Source organism: Vombatus ursinus, unplaced genomic scaffold (assembly GCF_900497805.2).
Source record: "Vombatus ursinus unplaced genomic scaffold, bare-nosed wombat genome assembly UNPS02004260.1, whole genome shotgun sequence".
NCBI lineage: Eukaryota > Metazoa > Chordata > Mammalia > Diprotodontia > Vombatidae > Vombatus > Vombatus ursinus.
In genome coordinates, this window is record NW_020944038.1 from 198,243 (window position 1) to 208,936 (window position 10,694).

Consider the following 10,694-nt stretch of genomic DNA (forward strand, 5'->3'; position numbering starts at 1 on the left):
GTCTCTGCTGGTCACCCTCTCCTCCTGGGACTCTCTCCTCTCTGGGTGTTTGGGACACTGCCTCTGCTGGTCACCCTCTCCTCTTGGGACTCTCTCCTCTCTGGGTTTTTGGGACACTGTCTCTGCTGGTCACCCTCTCCTTCTGGGACTCTCTTCTCTCTGGATTTTTGGGACACTGTCTCTGCTGGTTCTCCTCCTCCCTCTCTGACCCTTCCTTCTTTGTCTCTTTTGAATCCTCCTCCTCCAAATCCCATTTTCTAACCATATGTGTGCCTCAGGGCTCAGTCAGGTAAAGTGCCTAGCACGTGCCTGGAACAAAAGGCATCTAATTAATGCTTGTTCCATTCCCTGGAACTATCTTAGGAAGGATCATGGTTCTTGAACTAGGAGGGACTCATCCAGTCCAACCCTTTTATTTTACAAATGAGGAAACTGAGGCCCGGAAGTGTTAAGTGACTTGTCTTTTCAGTTCAATTCAGTAAATGTTTATTTAGTGCCTACTATGTGCCAGACACAGTGCTAAAGTCTGGGGATACAAAAAGAAGCAAAAGACAATCTGCATAGTTAGGAAGTGGCACAACTGAATTCAAACTCAAGTCCTGTGACTCCAAGTTCAGTATGAGGGATTGAGGTCAGGAACAGGCTGATTTCACACTTTGCCCCCTTCCCTAATCGGGTCCAGAGGATATCATGGGGGAGGCAGGCCAGACAGATGCAGGCAGGAACTCTCCTAGGAAGCATGGCTGCCCTGCCGTCTCTACACGTCTGGGAAGGATGGGACTGAAGGGGTGGATGGAAGGGCCTGAGAGCCTGGGAATGAAGAGCTGGGCTTTATTCAGCCCGAGCTTTGGGAGGGACAAGTCCTAGTCTGGGAGCTCCAGGTGATCTCCAAAGACATCTAGAGATTCTCCAAAAGGTCAAAGGGTGTTATTCCAATTGACTTTGGGTAAGACAGATAAGCAGGGGGAAGGGTTGTGTTGTTAAATGAGCTAGGCCTGGTGTGGCTGACAAGGGAGAGTCAGAAGCAGGCCTGAGTTCTAATCCCCAGATCAGGTATGGGCCAAGTCACTCCTCTGAGCCTCAGTTTCCTCATCTGTAAAAGATAATCATACCCATGATCTCTCCCTCACAGGATTGTTGTAAGGAAAGGGCTTTTGTAAGTTTGAGGTATCACAAAACACAGGGACAGTGGAGGGAGGGCTGACTAACAGAATCCCTGCCTTCTCTGGTGACCGCAAACACACCCAACATTTCCCCTACATTTGGAGCATTGAATCAAGAAAGGTGAGGTGAAAAGGTCTCTGGGAAGCCAGTCAGTTCAGCAAACACTTACTATTAGACTATATACATCATGAGGACAAGGGACTTGTCTCCTCTAAATTTTCTGTCTCTCCCAGTGCCTAGCACAGTGTTGTTTGGTATGCAGTAGGCAATTAATCAATGCTTGAGTGACTATTAAGTGCTCATCTTGTGTGGTACAGAGAGATACAAACCAGATAGGGCCCACTGCAAACGTCTTTAATCAGAGAGGGGCAGGACAAGGGCACAAATAGAGGTGACAGGAAGGAGAGGTAAAGCCTTTTAAGGACCCCCTGGGCCTCTCAGGGGCTTCATGCACATGCAGGGCTCTGCAGAAATGGACACCCCTTCTGATGTTAATTCCCAGCATCAAAGAAACCATCTCCTTCCAATACCTTCATTTTACAGATGAGAAAACTAGGGCCCAGAGATGGAGAAGGACTTTCCCAAGAGAAGTAGGGTGGTGGAATGCAAGGGAAGAGGGAGAGGAAGGAATAAACATTTATTAAGCACCAACTGTGTGCCACATACCATGTTAAACATTGATCTTCCCAACAACCATGGAGGTAGGTGCTCTTGTTATCCCTCATTTTACAGATGGGGAAGCTGAGGCAAACAGAAGTTAGGAAATGACTTGCCTAGGATCACATAGTTAGTGAGCATCTGAGGCTGAATTTGAATTCAAGTCTTACTGAGTCAAGGCCTAGTGTTCTGTGGTACCCCCTTGCTGCCTTTTACCGGGGAGGGGGTAAGGGAGCAAAAGGAATAAGCATTAATTAAGAGCCTACTGTACACCAGGCACAGTGTTTATAACACTGTCATGTTATAAAACATGAGTTTTATAAACATCATTTCCTTTGATTTCATTGAACTTGGATTCTGAAGGACCCTAGGTTTGAATCCTACATGGGATCCAAACTGTGTGACTAGAGGAGAATGGCCCCTCTGAACCTCAATATCCTCATTTGTGAAATGATGAGTATAAGACTGGGTTTTTACTTCACAAAGTTGTGGTCTCTGTATGTGCCGACCTTGGGGTGGGGTAACAGAAGCAGCTCTTCTATCCACCAACCCAGGGCTATTTCCACTGTTCTGCCAGCTTTGAGTCTTTCCAAAACATATCAAGTGTGGGGTGAGGGATGGAGGTCGGGAGCAGGCCATGTTTCTGGACACACAGAGAGGTTAAGCATCAGAGACTGTTCTCAGAGGGAGGTGGGGAGTAGCTTTCTCTGCACCACTTCTGGTCTAGTACAATGCAAGCGTGATTTGTGTCAAAGATGGGAGGAATGAGCTTCTGTAGAACCTTCCACCAGGTCTTATGGCACCAAGACCCTGACCACTAAAGATGTTTACTGGTGGAAGAGAGTGGGTTGAAAGCTGAGTAGCTAACCACAGAATGGCATGGCAGCCTCCTGGGTCACCTCTCCATTGAGGATGGATGGAATGGGGAGAAACTGGAGGCAGAAAGACCTCGCCAGCAACTACTGCCATAATACAGATATGAGGTGATGAGGGCCTGCACCAGGGTGGGGGCAATAACAGAGGAGAAGAAGTGGCTATTGGAGAGATGCTGCAGAGGAGAAATCAACAAGGGATGCTGCAGAGGTGAAATTGACCAGAGATGTTGCAGAGGTGAAATAAACAAGGGATGTTGCAGAGGTGAAATAAACAAGGGATGCTGCAGAGGGGAAATCAACAAGGGATGTTGCAGAGGGGAAATCAACAAGGGATGTTGCAGAGGGGAAATCAAGAAGGGATGCAATTGACAATCCTTGGCACGATGTTGAGTATAGGAGGGGTGAGAGAGAGTGAAAAGTCCAGGACAGCTCCTAGGTTGGGAGCCCAAGGGACTGGGAGGATGGAGTTGCCCTCTATAGAAATAAGGATTGTGGGAAAGGGTTGGGGGAAACATATTGAGTTCAGAAACAAGGATCCATCTTTTGAATACCAAGTCTTGTATGATTATGAGACGTCATGGAACACAAGTCTCAGAAGAACTGAAGATGAATTCAGGCTGCAACCTTTCACCAGTTTGGGGCTTAGAGGGAAGTCCAGAGGAAAGGAAGTCAGCAAGGAAATGTAGGAGCAGAAAGAAGGTGGGCTTTGGCTATAACCAGGGTGACGGCTGTCAGCTGGACTACTGGAGTACTCCACTGGTCTCCTGGCAATGTGAGGAGGAAGCAATAAAGGCCTTCAGTGCATATTGTGGCAAACCTCTTGGAGTGAGTGGAGGAAAGTCCCCTGGGCTGGGCAGCCAATGCCTGCATAGACCCAGGAGAGTATTTTCAAATATTTTTCATCCCTATTTGATTTGATCAATCAATCAACAAGCATTTATTAAACTCCTTTGGTGCCAAGTATGTTGCTGACAAAAGAAATACTTAGTGATTGGTGTGTGGGGGTCGGGGTGGGGAGAAGGGGGGCTGGAGCACCAACATGTGAAGTAACAGGAAAAATCTTGTTGAGCATTCTGGCTGCTGAGCTGAGTCTTGAAGGGAGCAAGAAGACCCAGGAGGTTAGCGGGAGGGAAAACATCCCACAGTTAGCCTCAAGCTTTAGCAATATCAATTTAGCAAATGCCTGAGACACCATAGAGGGAGAGACTGGCTATAGCTTGGCCAAGATCAGGAAATTGCTCAGTCTAGACCAGTGATATCAAACTCAAATAGAAACATTCCCTCCAGTCAAACATTGATTTAGAAAACCACATATTAATCTTTTGTGTGTTGTACTGCATTCTTACTTATTTAGTGAACCATTTCCCAATTACACATTAATCAGGTTCCCCTCCTCATGGGTTGTTAACATACCTCAAGTCTGATGTGGGATCCAAGTGACATGCCCAGGTGACTAAGATGGTTGTGGTGTGGAGGGGAGAGGACCCTGGGGGAGACTGATTAGCTCTGCAGAGAAGAGGGGAAGGAGGGAGAGTGAGGAGTCAAGATCCCTCTGAGGTCACAGACCTACCTGGGTGACTCAAAAGGCCATGGTGCCTTGACAGAAATAGGGGTGGTAGAGGGTGCTTGGATTCTAGGGAGAATATGAAGATGCCTTGAACATGGTGAGCTTGAGATGCCTAGCAGGAACTGGAGATGGGGGGCTCTGAGAGAGACCGGAGTGGGCTGGATCTGGGAGGCATCAGTAAACAGTTGATAATTGAACCCCTGGAAGCTAATGAGACCACTAGGAGAGGGAAGAGAAGGCACAGAACAGAGTCCTGGGACATAGGGTTGGGAAGAGTTAAACTTTTTTTTTTTCTGGGCTAGGCAATTGGGGTTAAGTGACTTGCCCAGAGCCACACAGCTAGTAAGTATTCTGTGTCTGAGGTTGGATTTGAACTCAGGTCCTCCTGATCCCAGAGCCGGTGCTCTACGCACTGCGCCACCGCCACCAAGCTGCCCCTGAGAGTTAAACTTCTGCAAAGGAATTGGAGAATTGGCCTAACAAGAAAGAATAGCAGAGCAGTTGGGAATGTGGCCCTGGAGCTCAGGACCCAGACTGGGGTTGCATCTGTAGACTGGAGGGGCATCTGCTTTGAGATTGGTCTCCTGAGACAGGTGAGAAATCTTTAAGAGATAAGAGGATGCTGGGGTCCCAGATAGAGTCCTGAGGCAGACCCAAGCTAATGGGGGGCTGGCAGGTAGATCCTGAAAAGGGGACTGAGAAGAAGCCTCAGCGGGGGAGAAGGAAAACCAGGAAGGGCAATGTAGGAGAAGCCTGGGACAAGAGAGGGTGACTAGTGGTGCTGAAGACGTAAACAGGCCAAGCAGGATGAGGGCTGAGAAAAGACCACTGGCTTTAGCCACAAAGACATCTTTGGTCACTGATGAGGGAGAAGTTTCAGTTGAATAGCGGGACTGGAAACCAGATTCTGAGGCTTGGAGAAGTGAATGGGAACAGAGAGAGTGGAGGCAACCAGTACAGACAGTTGGGGGGTTTTCCCCCGGGAGTTTGGCCATAAAGGATACATGACAACAGACTGAGAGAACAGTCGGGTCATGTGAAGGTTTCCTAAGCCTGGGGGTGGGAAGGGGGAGACCTGGGCAGCAGGGAAGGAACCAGGGGATAAGGGGAGGCTGAAAATTAGGGAGCGAGGGGATGATCAAAGGGGCAGGGTCCAGGAGGAGACAGGAAGGGATGGGATCAAGGGCCCACGGAGGGGCTGGTGTTGACAAGGAAGACTGGATGGAGGGAGGAAAGCACGGGAATATTTGATGATAATAATTCAGATTTATGTGACACTTTAAAGCTCTTTCTTTATAACTTAAACAATAAGCATTTAAAAAGAATGATTTAGATCTGACCATGGCTCATTTATACCGGGCTTCTCCAGAGACAGACGCTCCCATGGCTTGGCTGGAGAGAGGCCCCGTCTTCTCCCTGCTCCCATCGGGGACCTGCCAGGGGCCTGGAAGGTGGGTCAAGGGAGGTGGCCCTGAGGGGGCTTTGACCAGAGACTCCGCGCGGGTTTTCCTCTTTGATCTTGGTACAACCTTTTCTCTGGGCCATCAGACCTCAGCCACTTTCTCCTAGAGGACAACACAAATGTCATTTGGTGTGAAACAGTAGATTTTTTCTTTTCTCCCTTTTGTTTCAGCGGCCTCTCTCCCTGACAATGCCTGTAGAATTGAAAGATAACCAGTGGATAAAAGGATTTTTTTTTTCTTTCTGGCAGCCCAGCCCCTAGTTCAAAGACGGCCTGAGCCCAGAGTCTTGGCGATGTAATGGGTGACATCCTTGCCTGAGTGTTGAGCAAATGACTGACAGAGGGACAGGGTGAGTCCAAGACAGCTGGGAAAGATTTGGCTTCACGAATATCCAGCTGGATTCTCCCTCTCCAGCCTGGCGAGGTATCCCAGCGTGTTAGCCTGAGGAAGCCGGGATGCAGCAGGCACACAGGAGGGCAGAGGCAGAGTCTGTGGGGCACCCCGCCCTATCCCCACCATGGGACAGGGAGGAAACTGAGGCCCAGATAGCCTGCCACCCTGCTCAGTAAGTGGTCCTCTGACCCCAAAGTCAGGGCTCTGCCCAATGCACCACATTGCCAATGGTACCATGACAGCCATCTCCAGGTATCTGAAGGGCTGTCTTTGGGACAGTGAGATTAGACTGGTTCCTTCTTACTGCTGAGGGCAGAACTGGGCCGGTGGAGAAGGGGCAGGGCACAGGGAGGCAGGTTCTGAATTGTAGATAAAGAAAAGATTTTTAATAAAAAACGTGAAGTAGTGTGTTCCTTGTCACTAGAAGTGTTCAGACACTTGGTTGACATTTCAGATACCACGACACCTGTCAGGGATGTGGAGAGGACCTCTGGACCTCTCAAAAGTCAGCTTCAAGGTTGGGCGCACGTCCACTCCCAGATCTTTGTTCATTCACTTAGCAGAAAAGGAAACACATATTGGAAAAGGCCAACAGGTGCTCATGTGAGATCTCACCTAGTGGAGTTCATGATTTAGGTGGGAGCTACCCCCTGCAGGACAGAGTCCAAGCAAAGAACACACTGCTTAACCCATGAGTCAAAGCCAACAGGCCCAAAGCCGTCTATGCCTTTAGCCTAGTGAAGCCTCCTTCCTCAAAATCAAATGAGATAATTTTTGTAAGGTGCTGAGCACAGTGCCCAGTACACAGTAGGTGCTTAATAAATGCTTCTTCCCTTCCCTTCCCCTTATACCCTTCACTTTCACAAGGCAGGGACCATCCAAGGACCACTCAAGACCTTTCAGCTGAACCACTCAGTGACCAAGGGTATTGGTCATTGACACCAGGAATGGCAACTCTAAGCGAACTTCATGGAGGGTCGAGGGGTGCCTTATACATAAACTACCCACCTCACTGGGTTGTTGTAAGAATCAAAAGGAATTGTTTCTTTTAATTAACTAAACCTTTGCTAAGCACCTCCTGTGTGAAGGAAACCATCTTAGGCTCAAGGGATCCACACTGAAAAATAGCAATCCCTGCCCTCAAGAAGCTTACATTTTATGGCGACACACAACACAAACACCAACAAGACAGGGGCTAAGCAATTTGCCCAGGGGCTATTACTAGTATTTAAATCAGACTGAGGATTTTTATAGTTTATCCTGGGGGCAACAGAGAACCACTAAAGACTTGGAAGAAAAAAACTGAGCGGCTCTGACTTTTTGGGTTATCTGGGTGACCTCACCTAGAAGCCCTGCTCCTTCTCTGATCTTCCTCTTTCCCCCTAAGCACCTTTAAAAAGCCCTTTTTGTTATCATCAGGTTTCTTTCCCAACCCCAGCTCCTTTTGAGCTTTAACATTCCTGACATTATTTCTGCAGGATCAGACCACACTCTTAAAGTCATCCTCTTTTATGGGCCCTTGCTTCTGTCGTCTTCAATTAACTTTAAACAATTGAAGTTGGTTGGAGAGTTCCCTGTGCATCCACATCAATTTCTTTGGACAACTCCTTTTTCGTCATTGGAATTGTTTCCTTTTGTGTCCTGAGAATTTAGTTCCTGAGCCTCTCCGATTCCTCCTGAGCTTTCTTTCCTTCCCTTACCCCTCCATAGACTTTTAGTCCATTGACTCCTACCTGTCTTTCTCTTGAAACCATTCAAGTTTGCTCTCCTAGCCTCCAGGGTGCCTGGAAGACTCTGCCAAGCTTTCTTCTTCTCTTTCACAAGCTCTAGGAGAGAGAAGTAGGTCACTGGCCAAACAAAGTTACCATCGTTTCTACCCCAGCAACTGATTTCTACTTGTTAATGAAAATAAAATCCATGATAAAATTGCCCTATATGAGCTTTAAAAGATGATGTTACACTATGCCCAAAGGGCTATAAAAATGTGCATACCCTTTGACCCAACAATAGCACTTCTAGGACTGTATCCCAAAGAGATCACACAAACGGGACCTACATGTACAAACATATGTATAGCAACTCTTTTTGTGGTGGCAAAAAATTGGAAATTGAGGGGGATGCCCATCAATTGGGGAATGGTTGAACAAGTTGTGGTATATGAATGTAATGGAATACTATTGTGCTATAAGAAACGATGAGCAGGCAGTCTTTAGAAAAACCTGGAAGGACTTGTATGGACTGATGCAGAGCGAAGTGAGCAGAACCAGGAGAACATTGTACATAGTAACAGTCACGTTGTGTGATGACTAATATTGATAGACTTAACCCTTCTCAGCAATGCAAGGATCTAAGACATCTCCAAAAGTCTCATGATGGAAAATGCTATCCACATCCAGAGGAAGAACTACGGAGTTAGAATGCAGATAGAAGCAGACTATTTGCTGTTTTTTTTTCTTCTACTTTGTTTTGTTTCCTCTTTCTTGGGGTTCCTCCTATTGGTTCTAATTCTTCTTTACATGACTAATGTGAAAATGTGTTTAAAAGAAATGTATATGTAGAGCTTATATCAGATTGTGAGCCATCTGGAGGAGGGAGGGGGAGAAGTATTTTATACTCAAAAATTTATGGAAGTGATTGTTGATAAATCAAAACAAATTAATAAAAAATTAAAAAAAGAAAAAGAAAAAAAGATGATGTTACAATAATAAAGAGCAGTAACAACAGCTATAATTTATACGGCACTTTATATCTGTTATCTCATTTGACCCTTCATTCCCCTCCCAGTGTGATTCTGAGTCTCCTTGGCTTCATCAGCATGAATTCTCACCTTGAAACATCCCGCCACCATGCTGGTTCCCTTCTCCTATTGGTGAGTCCCATCCAGAGGGGTCTCCATTTTGGGGATGGGTCCGGACTGTCTTATACTTATTTTTCCTGGCACTCCTGGCTCTCCCAGACTTCACTATCATGCCCCCAAAAAGGTACCTCCTCCTCCTGTCTTCTCGGCTTGCTCAGCTCCCTTTTGTGGGTCAGCTCCCCTCATTAGAATATAAGCTCCTTGAGGGCAGGAGCTGTCCTTTTTTGGCAGTGTATTGGTGCTTAGCACAGTGCCTGGAGCACAGTACATGCTTAATCAATCTTTCTTGCCTGCCTGGTCCTCACAGCCTGGTGAGATAAGTGCTGTGATCACCCCCACTTTACATTTGAGGAAACAGAGGCAGACCCGTTAAGTGAAGGAGGCAGGATTCTAGCTCAGGCCTTGCCCATTCCAAGTCCAGCACTCTGCCTGCTAAGCCTCCTTCCTGGCTGCCAATAAACGATCTCAAAAGCACAGGGGATGGCTGCTCTGCTTGTGGTAGTTTCTTCCAACAGTTGGGGATTGCTGTGCAGTGGTGAGAGCCCACTTCATGCTGTCTGACCGTCACCCAATGAGATGAAGAGACACGCAGATGTGGGGGCTGGGAGAGGCAGGGCTGGGTCACAGGCAGCGTGTGATTGAGCTGCTCGGGCAACATGTGAAAGGAGGGAAAGGCAGGGAGAGCAGGGCTGGTGGGGCACTGGGTGAAGCCAGATAAGAGACATTTAGCACAATGCCCTGCACAGAAGAGTCCTTTAATGAATGCTCGTTGAACTGAGCCGACTGCAAGTGTCTCGCAGACTCACTTACTGGGCACCACTGGCATCATGAGCCTTTACAGCTCAAGGTGGCACTGGTGCACAGTCCACCAAGCTTGCCAGTGATGGCTCAGCTTCACAGATCTGTGGACTGTCAGAGCTGAAAGAGCATAACCATCCTTGAAGACGCTGGGAAGGGAGGAGTGGACACCACCACACTGGGATGGCCTCCCTTACCTGGAGCCAAAATCTGCTTCTCTGAAAAGCTCCCCCTGGTCCTGGTCCTGCTTCCCGGGGCCGAGCAGAGCAAGGCGTGTCCCTCTAATGTGGGACAGCTGTTCGCCTACTTGAAGAGGCCCCCCTGTGCCGCTGAGTCTCTGGGCTGAACATCCCCGGGTCTTTGCGGTGACCTGGATCCCTAGCTGGCTGAGGAGGAGTGCTCTCACAGCAAGCTTTCTCTGAGAAAAGAGAGAAGGTTGTGAGTGATTATCACCTCCCTGAGAGCAGGAGTCCTGTCTTATCTGAGTCTTGTCGGCTTAATAAATGCTTGTTGTGCTACATTGTGTTGTTGTATCATGTTACTCACTACCCCGAACAGCCCCTTCTCCACTTTTCTCCCCTCCCTGGCCCCTCCTCCAGCCCCTGCCGGTCCTAAGAGCCAGCTGGGGCTGCTCGTGGGTGGGAGGACTTGCTGACCCTGCGGGAGCCCTCCTCTCTTACCTTCTACCTTAGATCCTGCATCCAGTCGTGTAAGTCAGTAACGCCATTCCTTCCAGTGGGATGAGGATGGCTAGCTCTTCCCTTCGACCCCGCCTGGGGCCTCACCACAAGGCCTGCCTCTGCCTTGCAAGCCCTCCCCTCAGCTAACCTCAGGACCCGGGGCACACTCTGGCTTACAGCTAAACCTCCTTTTATGGGTCGTTTCCCCCAAAAGAGCGTTAGCTCCTCGAGATCAGAGAT